We start from the raw sequence: 19,633 nt of genomic DNA on the forward strand, positions 1-19,633 counted from the left end.
AAGAAGCAAGTCTGATTTGGCTTTTTGTAGTGATTGTGGAATCTCACACTGCACAGTGTCCTCCTATCAGCAGATTTATCCATCTGCTCACAGTAACGTCATGTGATGTCAGCACCTCTGAACAGAAACAGCTGTGAACTTGAATTATCTTCACATTCTCCTGGTAATCAAACGATAAAGCAGAAACTGGCCAAGACCAGCAGCGAACATGCGAGCAGCAGCCGTCATTAATGAAGAGTAAACAACATCAAATGAAAGTATTCAGCGGTAGTCTTCCGTGAAGTCCTCCTCGTTAGTGTCAGAGGAAGGATGTTTACAAAGATGAGCCTGAGTCTTTGTCAGCTGCTGGAGGGATTAGAGAAGGAGGTGGAGGCTCCCGCCTCGTCAACCTCCATCAGTGCTGACACACATCTTTGACAGCGTCCTCAGCGGGTCGCCTCGAGGTTAATTGGAAGCCGCATCGTTAAAGATGGCTGGCCTATGAAACTCAATCAAGCGAGACCCATTGTGACTGGCTGCTGAGAGACCCAGCCTCCTGCGCCTGCCATTGGTGAGCCGTGACACTAACAGCAGCTCAACCCCAGATACTACAAACACACACACACACACTCTCTCTGTGTCTATTTATATCCGGGGTTAGACATGGTGAATATTATTACTGAGTAATTAAATCTGTGTGTTCATGCACGACTGATGCGGCACATGGAGTCAAACGTGCTGCTGTGGACTGTCAGCTGAAAAAACAGAAAAAATAAAAACACAGTGGCGTGACGCAGTTGTGCCACCTCGTCTGTGGATAATGAAACAGGATTTTCCCTCTTTGAGCCCCTAAAAATAGCTGCTTCATCCAGGAAGGGGGTCCAGCTCTGCCCAGAGCCACTGAACCAGGTCTTTATGCCATCACATTTTATTACTACAGCACTAGATTATGTTGCTCCACACTGATATCTTTGGTATAATCAGCAGAAGCCTGAAGTGCTGTTTTGAGTTAATATCATCCATTGGTTAGATTTTGCACATAAATATGACGCTGTGTTATAGTCACAGGGAGAAATAACTATTCTGTCTTGTTAGAGGAAAACATGTTAATTCAGCAGATGTCCCACAGAAAAGGAAAGTGAGGCCCTTCGTATGTGACCTCGGATGTTTGATGGTGATCTGGACAGACTGTGGCTGGAAAAGATCCGCCTCACTTTGACAACTGTACATCCAGTCCTCAGTAAACTGCTGATCCGGGTGGACGGCGGAGCCTCCACGGGCCTCCTTCACTGAGATGGAAAAGGCCTCAGGGCCTTCCTTGTGTCTGTGACAAACATCCTTGTCTCCATTCTCTGAGGCTGAAGGTGACGCACCGAAAACTGTGGCGAAGGCGTCAGCTTATTGAAAGCTTTATTTATAACAGTGGGCTCCTGATTTTGTGTCTGTAGTATATATTTGCTGTTACTCTAGAGATGAAATATCACAGCATGCATGCATCAGAATTTATTGACCACATGTGTATAGACACGCTTGGTTGGTAGGTGAGTTTAGGTTAACTCGTGGATTAAAGTCTTCCTTCTATCAACAAAATCCAAATCAGCAACTTGTTTGTCTTTCTTTTAATACTTCCTTACTTTGTGTCTACGAGTTAGTGCCAAGACCACCCCTTCCTGTTGCAGACACACATCTTTGATCAGATCAGCTGCTCCGGCTTCTTCCCACAGTCCAAAGCCAGGTTTTAAATTGGTCTCAGGTCTGAACGTGAATTACTGACTTTGTCCACGTGAGCAGACTAGCAACCAAGACACCTCTTCACCCACAACATGGATACACAGTGAAGTAAGTAGAGAGGAATGAGGCTCAGAAATGTCCTCACACAGCTGGGCACTGTGATGACCTTTATCTTGGAACTATTTTCAGCAGCGGATTAACCCAAATTCAGTGCTGTAGTGAAAGATTTTGGAAAAACACAATAATGCTTTAAATCCTGTAAACAAAACTATGAAATGTTAATAACGCTTCAGCACTAGTGAAGAAAACAAACAAAGTGCTGCTGCTGAACGTAAAGGAGAAGACGTGGGCTTCATTACACTTCCTACAAACACGCTCACTCATGAAAACCATGAAATATTGTAAGGTGACGGGTCACTCCCAAACTCTTTTGTGCTGAATAAAATAAGTTAGAGTGTGAACAGAGCAGAGAGGAAATAACAGCTTATCACCGAAACCGGAGCCAAAATTAGAGTCCTAATAAACATGCAGAGATGTCATTTGATTGCCAGGATATTTTGTTAGAGTTGTAGCCTGTTTTTCATGTGCCTCTGTCCATTTTACTGGAAGTCAACCACAGCTTCTCTGGTTTGAGACCTTAACCTGTGACAGGTGAAATTTGTGGTAATATATTGAATGTAGACCCACTCAGCCTAGGGCCGAGACAACAACAACAACTGTCTACAGAGACACCAAACAAGAGAGGTGGGCGGACTGACCCAAATATCAATAGTATCGATATCAACACTAGCATTGGTATTGAATTTATACTAGTGTGATAGGACCAACACTTTGATCCTCTGTGCAGCTTACTATTTTATTTATAGCCTGTAACACATTTAATGGTGGGAACTACTGCGTTAGCGCAGTTAGCTCGTTAACGTGTTGACGCCGTCCAGCCCCATGCACAGGGCGATCCGCGGTAGCTCGTTAACGGAGATTTGCCGTGTTGTGGCGTTAACGTCATTTCAGATTAACGCTGACAGCACTAGTGGGAACACAACGAATATGACTGCACATTTACGCTAACATCATCCTAGTGCAAAGACAAGTGGAAGCAGACAAAAACAACAAGCAGGCATGCTACAAACTTTACCCGAGTCATTTAGACAGCCGTTAGCACATGATTCTCCTTATGGGGACCTGATATGTTTAATATGCTGCTGAGAATATAGCCCAGAAGAAGCGTTTAGTATAGCTTTAATTTTGGAAAGAGCCATTTCTCTGTAATAAACTCTCTTTTCCAAAGATGAGTGATTTCTCAATCAGATAGATTTATTATTTTATCCCTTTGTTGTTTCAGCAACAACAACAAATTTAAAAACTGTACGTTTGAGTTAAAATATATTTATAATTTTAATAAATGAACCCTGACACCAAAGTATCGAACCGAACCGTGAATTTTGTGTATCGTTGCACCCCTAATATACACACACACACACATATATATATATATATATATATATATATATATATATATAGATAGATAGATAGATAGATAGATAGATAGATAGATAGATAGATAGATAGATAGATAGATAGATAGATAGATAGATAGATAGATAGATATGGTTGATCTATATATAGATCAGAAAAGGGAACCTAAGCAACTATTAAAAGGCACAAAACAGTTGTCACAAAGAGATAAAGACTGACCACATCAATTCACAAACATGAGGCACAAAGTTCACAAAGCAGCATATAAATGAAGTGCCAAAGGGTTACAAAGGCACGACAAAATACCACAAGTAGAAATTTTCCAAATTGTAATTTCTTGGTCTACAGAGAAAAACGTAACAGTGTTATATGATAAAACCCAAAATAGCTCCAGTATTTCAACCCTCGCTAAATGAAATAAGAGAAAAACAGCCGAGGGTTAAAAGTTAAGCAGCTCGAAACAGCATCATGAAGGCATCTGACATTTTGTAAATGTAGGTGTTGTGCGCTTATGTAACTGCATTAGACACATCACTAGCCTCTGCTTCCAAAGACAGCATTGCCACTGGGAAAATAAGGTAGGCCTTTATGAAACCGTGGCTTCTGTAGGTTGGATATCTGATTGGCTGTGAGCACCATCCTCATCATCACTTTGAGCAGCAGTGTAGGTGCCACAGAGCCCTGTGGCAGACAGTTATGGCGCTGCACTCAGAGCAGATGATGCAGAAGTGATGGCAGAAGCCGCTCATCTGGAAACGTTGCATTAAGTCAGTCTGGTTATATAACGCTGGACTGATGCCTCTTTGTTTGCTTGTTTTCTGCATATTTGATCTTTCTCTCCCAGCTTGCAGAGGAACAACTGTCAAACTGCTGAAACGAATCACAAACCAAAAATAATCTGCAGTTAAAAGGTTTGGATGGATTTTTTTACACCTGTCACTTTGACCCTCTGTGATATTTGATGGCTCGTTTTATCACCGATGGTGTCCACATTTGTTGCACCTGAGCATTTAGACTATTAGGTTTTATATTTACATTTTCACCTTTGTCCATTTTATTTATAAAGCTATGTTTTAAAATTGCTTAATTGCCTTCAAATATAAACTAATGCTGTATGACTACATTATGTAAAATCTGGCAAATGTCAAAAGGATGGCAGGTGCATCGAGGCAGGATACGTTTATGTTCTGGAAGCAAAGCCAATATAAGACATGCAAACAGAATGAGCCCAAAATCTAAACTTTTGCTTTAAGAATCAACTTCATAAATGTGCTGAAACATGAAGTAAGAATAACTGCACAGCTGAAACATAGTTTCATGCTGCAGAAGCCTTAAAACAAATTATTCTATTTGCAGAAAACGATTGAAAATCATAACTAATGACATCATAACATTTGAGAATATCTGCCATCAATAAAGGAAACAGTAGAGGAATAAAAAACACAAAGAGAAAGATTATAAAAAGTTTTCATACTGTGCTCAAACAGTTTGGTTAATGGAAAGTTAATTAAGACCAAAAATAAGTTTGGTATATGCACCATTACAGATCTGAGTCAGATGTGAACTTCATGCTTTCTCTCACCGGAAAGGTTTTTGGCTTCAAAGGTTTCCTACTTATTATTTTTACAGCTCGATAAAGACAATCCTGGTTTCTCTTCTCTGCTCTAACCTGTTCTGAGCAGACACCTATCCCACCTGCTGCGATGAGCCTGAAAGTTTACCCAGAATGCACTTTGGTTTCTGCTCCTCTATGACAGTTTATTCAGATTCTGATCGATCCATCGCACTGATGTTCACTGTCGCTCAGAGAACTAAAACCAGATTTTTTTCTTTGGTCTGTGATGCCTGCAGTGGGTGTAAAACTGATCCTGTTGCAGTTTATATCAGAGCTTAAACCAATTTGTCAGCCCTGAAAGTTTCATATGGAGCTCTGCTCTGCTGCACTTATGAAGTAATGAGAGATCGAAAGACTGGAAAACAGCGTGCTGTTTGTGGGCCTTCACGGCCTCATTAAATATACTGAAAATATGCATGAGCTGATGTGAGTAGGCCAGAGGAGAACTTCTCTTTGATACTCTATTAGGTTCTCATGCAGTTGTTATAAATAAAAGACATAAATGGCATCTTTGTCCTCCTGTCCCATCAACAGGTTACAGCAGGAACCTTTAAGTGCAGCCGGCCTCACAGAGACTGACTCTGTTCAACAGATCAAACTTCCCCTCCGAAAGTTCTGCTTCCACGTCCCTCTGAGCACCACTGGAAACCTGTTTATTTGCATTTCATATGTTAATTACTCTCAGAGACTGTTTGTCAGGGAGGTGACGCTATCGTGAAGTGAAATTACGAGGCAACCTCCCCCCCCCCCCCCGGCTTGTCTGATGATCAGAGTTTATCCAGGAAGGTGCTGGCACGCAAGGCGGAGACACCGAGAGGGATTAATTAGCATTCTCAGCAGAGTTTACATATATTTGATTAATTTGAGCCCTCACAATGCTTTCCATTTTAAAGTTAACTGCTCTTCTCCAGGGCTAAACAATTAGGTTGCATAAGCTCATCTGAGTCTTACATTTCCATGTCACAGACCTCGAGCCAGCTGAGCAGCTCAGCTGAAAACCTTTAATTATCACACGCCAATGAGGCAATCATTTTCTATTTACTCATGAACTCTCTGCTACGCTCACGGCTCCAGTTAATGACCCGGTACAGCCCAGGTTTAAAATAACCTGTGTCAACTCCACGCCGGCATCCGATCCATCTTTTTTACGTAATTGCAGGTGTGCATCCACTCTGCAGCAGTGCGGTGCTCTCAGACAATATGCTACTGGTTTAGTAATGCAAAGCCTATTAGGATCCAAGTGGAGACACACAAAGCAGGAGGCAGACATGATGAACAAAAGGTGAGCTTTACTTCTGAGGTGCGAAGACGCCAACACAAACTCAAGAAACGACCAAAGACGGCAAATGCAAAACCGCAAGCAGGCCGACAACCAACAAAGACCCAGGTAAATGCAATGAGGGAGGGGTGTCCAATCACAGATCTGGGCAGTCCTCATCGAGGCCTTCCCCAAACCGCAGCTCATTTCTTGATTAAGCCATTCACCTTTATCTACTAAAAATGCTACCAAACCTAAAATGAGGATGTGGGCCCAGCTATTGAATAGCATATGAATGCCAACCTTTTTTCAGTGTGCAGCATAATCATAAAGACTTCAGTCCCTCACAGCAGTGACTGCTGCAGGACTTGTCAGTGATCACTGAGGGAGTCCACAATAAACCAAACACGTCATCATCTCTGAAACATTTGTTTCCTAAACTGAACTGAACTGTGAGCCGGAGACTCTCGTGCATGAGCGTAGCTCCAGAAGGACATCTGGGTCCAGATTATTTGGATTAGTTCTTATCTTGAGATCATCCTGATGATTGCTTCACACTCAGCAATGATGCTCAAGAGGCAGTGAGTCAGGAGAGTGAGAATAAACACGTCTACAAATGTAATCAATGAGGGAGCAGTGCCACCGCTGACGACTGTTTCAAACTTCACGGCTCACCTGTGCACTGACACTCCACGGCTGCTCCTCAAGCACTTTGAATGATTTAATGTCTTCAGCTTCAAAAAATGTTACTGCTTTAATAAAATTACTTTAGTAGTTCACATTAAAGTGACACTACAGCGTCTTTAAGTGCGTCAACTTCTATATTTTGTCATATCCACTCAACTTTAACAGCTTTCAGTTTCATTTGAAGCTGACAGGATTCACCTTCAGCTATCACTCCAGCTCTGACTGACAGCTCAGCCTCAGCTGGCATGTTGATGATGTTCAGTGTGTTAACTCATTTCAAAGCTTCATCTTTAGCTTGTCTTAAACGTCTGTGAGGACTTCAAATATACCACAGCTCACTGTTCAGCTCTAACACAAAGCATTAACCTCAGCTGCAGCAACTGTTTATCATCGAACTGGGCTCCTGGTCATACCTGAGATGCTGCAGAGCTTTTGTTCTTGTTTAACGTTTACATAACATTAAGATAACTTTCAGCCAGAAGCACGCATATTTGCTCATCAATCTGAGTCACAGGTGACTGAGTAGCTTCATTGGCAGGTGAATTTAAAGTCTGCCCGTGGACACCTGTGCTCCTCTGCCTACGACTGCTCTTCCATACAGGAGCTTGGTTCTTATGCAACGAGAGGCTTAATAAATCCTCCACACAGCACAGAGATTACTGTCAGCAGAAGAAGTAATGGACAAAGCAGCTGAAATGTGAGGAAGAGAGCAGATTTCTGCACTCAGCTGAACTGTATTAAAAAAAAAACACATTTCTGCCCCTCAAAGATGGATTCATCAGTGATGCAGTTTTTTAATCACACCACGAGTCCGTCCAATCAGGAATCATACAGCACGACATGATTCAGACTAAAGTAAACAGTACGTAATCGTGGTGCAACGTGGAAGTATTTCATGATATGTGGTGACCAGTTTGTGTCCCCATCACATGTTCAGACTGTGCTGGGGTCACAAATGTGAACAGGTGGACAACAACTCATCTACCCTGGGAAGTTGACGGGGAAAAGTGGATTCTCGTGATTCTTATCAATGCAGGAAACATTTTTTTTCACTCCCTGACTAATCAGTCACACTAATCTTTAGAAATGGCACTCACTTAAATTCAAACAGACTCCCTCAGAGTCAGTCAGAAGCCATGCAGTTTCCCCCTCCTATTGATGTTTTCAGTCACACAGCCTCCAGGTGTTGGTTCTGTTTAATATTTTTCCTTCATAACTTACATACAGCCAATATCCAAATAAAAGTTTCAGGGCTGAAAAGCACATTTAAGCTCTGTTAAAAACTGAAACTCAATTAGTTTGACTCCCACTGCAAGCTGTGACGGATTTGTCTGAATGACTACAGATCTCCTCTCTCATTTTCTGTGCATTTTAGAGAGCGTTGAGCGGTCACTGGCAAATTGTAAACTACAGAGTGAACAAAGTGTTACAGTGAGTGAAGTAGTTTGTTTTCTCAGTCTGTTCTGCAAGGTCTTCGCCTATAGCTCTTACAGGTGTTCTGATTTAAAGGAAGCTTCCTGTCCCCACACAGAGGTTAAAGGTCAAACCTGAATGAAGATCCAAAGGCTCTGAAAACACAGAGGCCATAGAAATGACTCTTTTCCTCCAGAGTCATCGCCTTCACTCGAAGGATGAGCTCAACCCCATCTTTGCTCTCTCACTGCTCTCACACTTTTTTCAGGCAGTGGCCGAGGTTGCAGCTGAGCACTGAGTGTGTGTGTGTGTGTGTGTGTGTGTGTGTGTGTGTGTGTGTGTGTGTGTGTGTGTGTGTGTGTGTGTGTGTGTGTGTGTGTGTGTGTGTGAAATATATTTATATGAGTGTACATGTTATGTAACTTCCTCATTGCATTGTCTCTCCTGCTCCCAGCGTTTTCCTGGCCTGTGCACAGCAGAGCAGAGGGGATCAGAGTCCTGTTGGGGGGCTGCAGAGCTCATCTAATCACCTCAGCCGATTCAGAGCAGGCTCCGCAGCCTTCCTGCCTTTTGCTGTTAGTTTTAGTGCCAAAAGCTTCAGTAATGTGTCCACAGCTGAGCCTCATGGTCACATATTTGCTTCTGATGGTCGTGTTGTAATTGTGCTAATCACAGAGCGCTGTAATTAGATGTGCTGCTACAGCCCCACTAATACTTCCTGTGTTGCTTTTCTGTCATGCAAAGTCTTAGACGCCCGCGGATTTCGTACATTTATTAAAAATAGAAACAGGATAATGTAAATACTGCACACAGTATGTGTGTTATCTGAATTTGTGGGACAGTGGCTCAGATTAGTCAGGGGTGTCTTTTTAGCATCTCTCGGCTCTCAGTGAAATGAGATGTCAGTCAATCTGACAGCTGCGGATGGGTATTTTTGCCGGCATGCAAAGTTTTTTTAATCTCCTCCAAGTTTTTGAGGGCACAGCTTAAACTTCAGGCTCAAATACTGGGAAAATGTTCAAGGTCAGACAAAAGATGGAAGAAAAAAGAGTGCAGTGACGGCTGCTTCCTCACATCCAGACATCTGAATCCACGTGTCTAATTTTCTGTGCCAACAAAATCCTTCAAGAAGAATATCTGTTCATAGTAAATAAGGCTGCAGTACATGTGTTATATAAGACACTTTCCATCCGATTTTCAATTGTCCACCCAATATGATCACATAAAAATATAAATAAAAAGTCACGATGGACAAACACAGATACCGCTCTCCATGCTTTTATTCCTGGACATTATTACAGCAGCTTTGCATATTCAGTGTTCATAAAAATCCTTCTCTCACACTGTCCGAAACAAGCTGCTATAGCTCCTCTTCCTTGACTTTCTTCTTATTGGCTGCACTTGTAAACAGGTTTGGACTGCAGGTGGGTGGGGCTTCTGTGCCTGAGATGATCATGATATGGATAACCTGTCTCTGTGACATAATTCAGAGCAAAGAGTAGAAAAAGCTGTGCGAAACTGAGTATTCAGAGCGCTCTGCAGCATGAACTTTTGTTCACAGGTTTTACTATCTCTGCACTGAGCTCATTATTGGAGGCTGAATATATGACAGGAAGTAAGGAGAAGCAGGATAGGTCCCACATAATCTCAGGAGAGAGCTCACCTGACCTCTGAGCTCAGTGAGCTCTGTCCTGGTGATGATGGTCAGGTCACAAAGGAGCAGGACGCAGAAAAGATTTACCATAAGGTTCCCGTATGGTTTCTTTCACAATTAAAGCATTAAAGCATAATTTCAAAATAAAATCAACAGGACAAGCTCGAAATGACTGTAGGAAAACATCCATAAAATCAACAAATGTGAAAATGGGAATGCTCATTATGGTTAATTATGGTGATTCACTACAGTATCTACTGTTCTCATGACTAGAAAAGCATTTTTTATCTGCTAGATTTGCCCAGAATAAATCTGTTAATGCGTTTCTCACTTATAGTAATGGATTTGGTTCAGTAATGCCTAACATCGAGGACTTCACAGCAAAAAGCACAGATTACTTTTCATTGAAACTATCCAGCAGGAAACTGAAGCCCGTATCAGATTTTCAGGGATGTTTTCATGGATCTGTGGATGACACTAAGCCCCCTCCTCGACACTGTTTATTCAGCTGCCAGCAGCAGACGGCTTCCCCTAATTGGGAGATCGGCCGCCAGTTCACCAGATTACAGGACGACGGCGGTGCTGCCAGAGTTTATGACGCTTGGACGGTGTCCCGGTGCTACGGTTATATCTGGCTAATTGATGCATCCAGCAGAGCAGTTTAGCCCAATAACAGCAAACAGCACAGGAAAGATGGGAATGTAGATCAGAAGTTTGTGACCACCTGAGAATCAGTAGATTGAGATTTTGTCCATTTTAACTGTGTTTTACTTCCTTTAAATATATTAAATATATTTTTATGTCTGTCAAGTCTGGTCCCTTTAAATAGTGTCAATTTTGTCTTTCTCTATGAAAAACAATTTAATATTGTTTATTCACACCTTTATTTAAATATCAGTGGATGTAGAAGTATTAGGCTGACCTTTGTTGAAATCATTGATGAATTGATGATGGATATTGATATTGATATTAACGTGGAGTTTGGCATCTATTTCTCTTTTATTCCATTTTCATAAAAGGTTTTTCTGTGACATATAAACTGAGTTTCAACAACAGCTTTAAGGTCATCAGGCCCACCCCAACTCAGAACAATCAGATAAACCAGAACTGGATCTCACCTGGGCCAGCGTTCATAACTCAGGTCCAGATCTGGCCCACAAGTTGGGGAGCGATACTACAGGGAGTGCAGAATTATTAGGCAAATGAGTATTTTGTCCACATCATCCTCTTCATGCATGTTGTCTTACTCCAACCTGTATAGGCTCGAAAGCCTACTACCAATTAAGCATATTAGGTGATGTGCATCTCTGTAATGAGAAGGGGTGTGGTCTAATGACATCAACACCCTATATCAGGTGTGCATAATTATTAGGCAACATCCTTTCCTTTGGCAAAATGGGTCAAAAGAAGGACTTGACAGGCTCAGAAAAGTCAAAAATAGTGAGATATCTTGCAGAGGGATGCAGCAGTCTCAAAATTGCAAAGCTTCTGAAGCGTGATCATCGAACAATCAAGCGTTTCATTCAAAATAGTCAACAGGGTCGCACGAAGCGTGTGGAAAAACCAAGGCGCAAAATAACTGCCCATGAACTGAGAAAAGTCAAGCGTGCAGCTGCCAAGATGCCACTTGCCACCAGTTTGGCCATATTTCAGAGCTGCAACTTCACTGGAGTGCCCAAAAGCACAAGGTGTGCAATACTCAGAGACATGGCCAAGGTAAGAAAGGCTGAAAGACGACCACCACTGAACAAGACACACAAGCTGAAACGTCAAGACTGGGCCAAGAAATATCTCAAGACTGGTTTTTCTAAGGTTTTATGGACTGATGAAATGAGAGTGAGTCTTGATGGGCCAGATGGATGGGCCCGTGGCTGGATTGGTAAAGGGCAGAGAGCTCCAGTCCGACTCAGACGCCAGCAAGGTGGAGGTGGAGTACTGGTTTGGGCTGGTATCATCAAAGATGAGCTTGTGGGGCCTTTTCGGGTTGAGGATGGAGTCAAGCTCAACTCCCAGTCCTACTGCCAGTTTCTGGAAGACACCTTCTTCAAGCAGTGGTACAGGAAGAAGTCTGCATCCTTCAAGAAAAACGTGATTTTCATGCAGGACAATGCTCCATCACACGCGTCCAAGTACTCCACAGCGTGGCTGGCAAGAAAGGGTATAAAAGAAGAAAAACTAATGACATGGCCTCCTTGTTCACCTGATCTGAACCCCATTGAGAACCTGTGGTCCATCATCAAATGTGAGATTTACAAGGAGGGAAAACAGTACACCTCTCTGAACAGTGTCTGGGAGGCTGTGGTTGCTGCTGCACGCAATGTTGATGGTGAACAGATCAAAACACTGACAGAATCCATGGATGGCAGGCTTTTGAGTGTCCTTGCAAAGAAAGGTGGCTATATTGGTCGCTGATTTGTTTTTGTTTTGTTTTTGAATGTCAGAAATGTATATTTGTGAATGTGGAGATGTTATATTGGTTTCACTGGTAAAAATAAATAATTGAAATGGGTATATATTTGTTTTTTGTTAAGTTACCTAATAATTATGCACAGTAATAGTCACCTGCACACACAGATATCCCCCTAAAATAGCTAAAACTAAAAACTACTTCCAAAAACATTCAGGTTTGATATTAATGAGTTTTTTTGGGTTCATTGAGAACATGGTTGTTGTTCAATATTAAAATTACTCCTCAAAAATACAACTTGCCTAATAATTCTGCACTCCCTGTACTTGGGCTGCCTCTGAATAAAATGTATTCATGTAAACCAACTGAAAAAACAGAAGTGGCCCTAATCCTAATTTACTAGGAGCCTGTGCCAATTCGCACATCTATCTCCCTCACACACTGTTAAAACTGATGACACTTGTTGGTTCACCCCTGTTTGCAGTGAAGGATGTCATCAGTGCCACATCAGTGTGAGAAGCTGACCCACGTCTGCATGAGGTCTCAGCCTTTAAAGCAGAGACAGAGAGAGATTTTCAGTGTTCAGGCAAATATGTATATTTCATGCTGGCTGATGAAAGTTACATCATACCACTGAAAGCTTAAGAACAGGTACTAAAAACATTATCTGAAGAGCTTTGAGTACTTTCTACTTTTCTACTATTTACAGTCAAATTAGTGTCTCAAAGCATATTACACCAATCTGACAAATCCTGTTATTCTGTCTTTGAACAAAGTGAGACATAAAGATGTGTTAGTTTCAGAAAATACCGTCCAACTTCTATAAAAGCATGAAACGTTCAATATCCAGCAGCTCTAAAACAGTATAGTATTGAAGGTGTTTATTAGCCTAGAGCCAAATTATTAAAAGACGTCTGATCTACAGTGCTGTCAGGCTTTGGAGAAAGAGAGAGGGCCCAGATGGAGGAAAACTAGACCAGTAAAGCTCATTATGAGTAAAATGTTAACAATCTGTGCTGCACAAAACCTTCATCACCATCACCAACGATTACCAAAACCCCCAAAATATGAAGACTACTGTGACAGCTCCAGGACACGTTTGCCTCAGCTTCGCACGTCTTAATGTTAGCACAAAATTCAAACATTAAGACTTTAAACGGTGGAGTCCAGAAAATAGTGGGCAACAGCAAGGTGGTTACAGCCATCTTTTATATACAGTCTGTGATTTCATGCCGTATTTTGTTGATGGACATCTGGCTTGGCTGACATTTATATTTCCTTGAGCTACAGAAATGTTCATGTCTATTATTGATTATAAACAGACTTTAAAACGATCAAATAAACAAACAATTAACCTCTAGAAGAAGTGTTCAAAGATATTTAGCCATCATTCAGAGCCTTTCTTTAACAAGCAGCCAGGAGTGCACAGAGGAGATGGTGATGAAGGCTGTAATTACCCAGTGAAATCAGATGAAAGTAATAAAGGATGCAGGCTAGTATGTGCATTGGCTTCTGGTCGACTGCGTCCAGATGCTGCACTGTTGGCGGCGTGTCGGTGTAGGTGAGGCCATGTGGATCTGCAGGACAGATTTTTGTCCTGCAGCTTTCTGGTTGGTGAAAGGTTCGCACAGCAGAAATTATGCTAAACGACCGTTTTCTCCATGAAAAAGGCAACTATCATCATGGCTACAGAGGCCTCAAACGATGGCGAGTGGAGATAAAAATGGATAAACAGAAAAGTTACATAATCTAACTGGATTCAGGCAGCGAGGGGACCTGGATCGTTCACAAAGGTCAGCAGAAGAGCCCCTGAAATGATTAAAGGCAGGAGGGGGCAGCTGATGGATGATGAGGTTTGGAAAGTTGAGCCAAGATGATTAGGTAGAAAAAAATGTCTGCATATCAGTGACTCAGGGAACATCTCCTTGATTCTTTTATCCTCTGGATAAATATTCTTTATCCTGTTATTGAATCAGAGCCTGAAAAAGAAGGTCACTGAGTCACAGCATCCATTTACGCTATGAAAACAAGTTGACTGTATAATCAATCAATCAATCAATTAATCAATCAATCAATCAATTCAACATCTAAGGCCGACATTTTCTGCTTCTCTTTATTTCCTGTATCTCCTGCAGTAAGCAGGAAAGCACAGGAGCCCCACCAACCTGCTTTTCTGTTTACTGTCACCATCATCTGTACCATAACACACACTGAGCATGTGTGAAAAGGGCTTCCTGCTCCTACCCTTCACAATAAAAGCCCTCAGTATGTATACAACATGTAGGTTTGCAGAAGTGAAGAAGGTTTTTGCTGATAAGCAGATGAGTAAAATGAGTTACAGAAGGATGGTGAAGCAGTTTACTGCAGAGCCAAGTTTAACTTTAGTTTTACCAGCTATGAAATACAGGATTCAATATTTTCTTATAGGAATTGTATTTTCCAGATAAAATCATATTTTTTTAAGTTCTTGGAAGCTAATTTCTATTAGCCCAAAAATGATCAAAGAACTTCAGTATCAGATATTGATATTAATTATTCAAAGCTGCTGTGGAGTCAAAAACACACAGCTGGAAATAATCAGAATAATTCAGCTTTACATTCAGTGTAAAATAAGTAAGTAGGTAAAGTTTATTTATTAAGCGCTTTTCATAGACAGGTAGTCACAAAGCGCTGCACACAAAGATTAAAATAAACAGTACGATAAATAGCAAGATGCACAATATACACAATATAAGAGGTTAAATGTAAATTAAAAATGTAAAAAGCGTTGGTCAACCGAAGGCTTGTTTAAACAGTAAAGTTTTTAACTACTTTTTAAAGGATTCCACAGAGTCAAACAAACGCAGTTGTAGAGGTAGACTGTTCCACAGCCTTGGTGCCACAGACTGAAAGGCTCTGTCCCCTTTCATCTTCAGTTGTGTTTGGCGAGCAACCAACAAACTCTTAGTCTGTGAGCGGAGACAACGAGCAGCAGTGTATTTTGTGAGAAGTTTGGATAAATAATCTGGGGCTTGGCCATGTACTGCTCTGTACGTTAAAACAATAATTTTAAAACAAATTCTAAAATCTATTGGGAGCCAATGTAAAGAACATAAAATAGGAGTAATGTGAGCACGCTTGCGAGTTAGTAGTCTGGCTGCTGCGTTTTGTGTAGCTTGGAGGCGGGAAAGCGATGATTTATCCAAGCTGGTAAACAGGGAATTACAATAATCTAAACGCGATGACACAAATGCATGGAGACAGAGATTTTACGTGTGAGTCAAGGCCCAGAGAAGAGTCAAATATTACTCCAAGATTTCGAATATTTGGCTTAGCAGAAGGACAGAAAGGGGCAAGAACCTGACTGATTTTAGAATATAGATCAGAAGGAGCTATGATCATGGTCTCTGTCTTGTTCATGTTTAAAACAAGGTAATTGTTAGAAAGCCAGTCAGAAACCTGAGTTAAGCACTGGACTAGGGTGGACAGCCTATCCAGCTGATGAGGCTTAAAGGACATATATACAGCTGAATGTCATCAGCATAGAAAGGATAAGACAGATCATTAAAAGACTGAATAATGCCAGCTAAAGGAAACATATAAAAAGAAAATAATAATGGACCCAAAACTGAACCCTGTGGAACCCCGCAGGTTAGGGCAGCAATGTTAGAGGAGAACCTGTCAGTCCTAACAGAAAAGGTCCTACCTGATAAATAGGAAGAAAACCAGTCTAAGGCGGTGCCAGATATACCAGCCAGAACTTTCAGCCTGTTAAGTAGGAAAGGTCACTTTATTCACTCGCACTGTTGACAAGAAGAACATTGAAACACTAAATTTAAAGGCTAATTTTATCCAAAGCAAACAGACTTTCACAGTCCTTCATTCCCGCAGAAGGATGATCTCGGACAGCTCTAAGATCACAGTAACACCCCACATACCCCAGCTCCACAGTTTGATTTTGTCTAATTCCTGTGTCTACATGACGACTATCGAGTACAAAGCCGGCTCTGAAGAAATGGTTCCTATGTTTGCTGTGGATGACCCTCACTGCAAATCCATGACTGTGAGTCAAATGTTCTCATCCAACATCAGCAGCCAACATTAGGTATAAACGGTGACAGCGTTGTTTTAAGCAGTAAGTAAAGAAGGGTTTCTCCTCCAGCTGCTTTTCAGGCTGTCTCTCACAGGCAGACAGTTGTTATGATGTGCCAGTGATCATAAGGCCTCATAAATTGGAAGTTATTACAAAGGAAATGGAGAAAGTGATAATGCAGCCATTAATACTCATTTAGATGCTCATTGTGCAATGGTGGAGCTTGAATCTTAAAAAATGTACCTTTTTATTCTGATGCCAGAAGCAGAAAGTTCACTTCTGGATTCTCTCTATAAAATTGCCTCCTGAAAAGCTCGGGCAACTGATTGGTTAGCTGAACTGTCAGAACTGAAGTTTACCTTATATGGTCTCATATTGAATTCATAATATGTGGGGCTTAATATGCTTAAAATGAAATGCTATTTTCACATGTACAGCAACCAACCTGCAGTTCCTGAGTTCCTCAGTCCCCAATCCCATGTTAAAGCTTCACAGCCGAAATAAACATTATTACAGCCTGACACACAAATGGTTTTCTCTCTGTGGATAATTTCTCCTTTCATAACAACAGTTTTAAGATAAAATTGTATTAAAGCTTAAAGTTTGGGTTATTAGGGGCTTGGCCTCTTTGACTGACAGTTAGATGGTGATGCCGGTGGCATGAACTGCTAGCTGTCTTTAACTGGACCTCTGGACCGTGTTTGTGCTTGTTGGAGCCTTTTGGAGCATTTTTAATGACATCATGTGACCAATAACATGGCTGCTGTGAGGTTTCTGTAAGTTCCAGTTTTGGTTCACATTGAAGTTCTACCTTAAAGTCGTGAACTCTGGGTAGTGACTGATAGAATGAAACCAACCTGGGTTACGTCAGATTCACATGTACTTGTCTGTAAGAAAGACTTTACTAAACACGTAGGAGCTTCTTCTTTCTGGAACTCTGCTTCTTCAGCATGTGGATCAAATAAGCAGACAACACGCTTTCACTCCCAAAGCGTAACATTTTATGCTAGGTGACAAATTGTCTGTATATTACACTTTCAGCCACCCAACAGGTCCCTATATTACGAGTTCAGAAAAATGAGGAAACATGAGAACTGTTTGGAATGAATCTACACATGTACTTTTATTTTACTTAAATCACTTTGGAAAACACTATCTAACATGATTAAGGTGGTGGTTAACAGTTATGGTTAAGGTTAGCGATAATGTTAGGGTGAGGGCTGGAATACAGGGCTGGAACATGTGTTATCGCAGGAGCATCATTCTGTTTGCACAATCCAGCACGCAGCATAAGAACACAAACCATCACCTTTCGCGTTCCCATGGAACGCCTCGGGGCGTGACAAATCATCAGTATATTCCGCGTCGGGAGTGAGAATGGGCTGGAGCAGACTGTGAAATTGAACTCGAATGTTCAGTGGTCAGCTACAGAAATGAGGAGCTTTGGATTTAAACTGCTCTCGATATTTGAGGTAACAGACGCAACTACTAATAGAAGGCAAGATATTGCTGACTAAACTAAAGGCTGTGTGGGAAATGTAATAGAGTATTATGTAAGCATCCATCAGCCACAAACTGATGCATGAACAGCCAGTAGTTCTTTCAGTTGAATGTGCTTTAGGACATCCACACGGATCTCGTAGTGTTGCTTCTTTGTGATGGAAGCAGCTGAGGTGGTTCAGACGTTATGAAGAGCCTTTCTGTGCTCTCCCAGCTGGGAGGAGACCCCGGGGTAGACCCAAAACTCTCAGGAGAGATTATATTTAACTCCTCTGGTCTGAGAACACCTCGGGATCCCAAAGGAGAAACTGGAAGGTGTTGCTGGGGAATGCGACATCTGAAATATCCTGTTTAGCCTGCTGCTGCTACCCGACTTCAGACAAGCTGAATATAACTGACCGATTCAGACAATATTCTCCTTCAAACTAAACGATGTGGTGGTTTCCTTGTGTGCTGTTTTTGTTTGCTGGACAGGATCAGGCCAAAGGAGGAAGCTGCTTTATAATTAGGGATGCAGATTTTGTGATGTGCAGTCTCTCCTAATTTTGATAAAAACCTCTATAAATATCTAAAGTGGACTTGTTTGGTGCATTAAGATGCCCCCATCGAACCTCCAGCGCTCCCCGGTTTCCCAGGAAAAATGTGCAGGAAGCTCCCAGCTGCTTCAGAGATAATACCCAAAGTGACAGCTGATGGCTTCTCGCCTGCAGACTCCATCTGTGCACTGCCACTTTTACCCAAACTAAAAATAAAAGATAACAAATCCCCACCTTCCACTGAGGGAGGTGGGAGCTTGAGTCCAACTGAACGACAGGAAGGCAGAGCATGAATGAAACAAGTGAAAGTGCTTTCCGTTTAATGTTTGCCTTCATCTTTAAATATTCAATATTAATATTCATCTTTAAATACCGGTCTTAGTACATGAAGACAGTGATGTGTCTTTTCATCATTTGGAAGCTGTAAGTCTGACAAACTGTTGGAGTCATTTTAATTTTAAATCTACCTGGACACTGGCTCAACAGTTAAGTTGTCCAAAAAAGTCATGATTTTAGTTACCGTGTTCAGTCTGCCCCATATCTTCACAAAGACATCCCTCCTCTGCGGTAACTCTCACACTAATCTGCTCTGAAACAGCTCCAACTTGTCCTTCCAGCAGGTCAAAGGCAGCGTTTTGTTTTCCCAGCATAAGTCTTCTGTTTTTAACACATCAGAGGTTACATGTCACAGGCTTTGTACTCCATAGCCTGAGACCTAACGAAGCCTGCGAGGTGAGGATTAGCGACTTCAGTCACCAGTGGGTTAGTTAGAGTTCGCAGCCCTCCAGGAGATATTGTGAAAGTGATTCATCAAACAGATGTCCAGACTTTAAGGTTAATTAGAAGATGTGTGATTGTTAAAGACGCTGCCACTTTAAAGCTTGCTGGATTTAGAAATACTGGAGAAAAGCCACCAGTTTACGATCACAGTGCTTAAAATACTCGAGTCATACAAGCATACATGGTGAAAGGTTTCAGCTTCGACGTTATGGATGGTCGTCACGTCACTTCTCCTCCATATTTGCAGCTTAGTTTGTAATGCTGTGATAACAGTATGGGTACAGAGACGGCTCTGATACTGAGCTAAGCTCTGAAGGCACCAAGCCACATGTAACCTGTGTGAAAGCTGCAATCATTTTAGTAATGTTTCCAGACTCTTAGCTTTAGCATGATGATGAAGACTTCCATGTTCACTGCAGAATATTATTAGCTGTATTTTTAGCTGAGTATGTTGGGGAAAAAACATGCTGGGATTCAAAAAATATTTAGAGTAATGATGTAATTATCATGTTTGCCTGAATAATC

The 19,633-nt window shown here is 41.6% G+C and overlaps 1 protein-coding gene across 3 annotated transcripts in view; it reads right to left on the reverse strand.

Annotated features, from left to right (window-relative positions):
- Positions 1–19,633, reverse strand: part of LOC147309941 (potassium voltage-gated channel subfamily A member 5) — a 44,217-nt gene that overhangs the window by 20,907 nt on the left and 3,677 nt on the right. The window lies entirely within an intron of this gene.

Source organism: Aulonocara sp. 'chitande type north' Nkhata Bay, linkage group LG17 (genome assembly GCF_057382095.1).
Source record: "Aulonocara sp. 'chitande type north' Nkhata Bay isolate Kocher_YH1m ecotype deep benthic linkage group LG17, A_spYH_male_GT1.1, whole genome shotgun sequence".
Classification (NCBI taxonomy): Eukaryota; Metazoa; Chordata; class Actinopteri; order Cichliformes; family Cichlidae; genus Aulonocara; species Aulonocara sp. 'chitande type north' Nkhata Bay.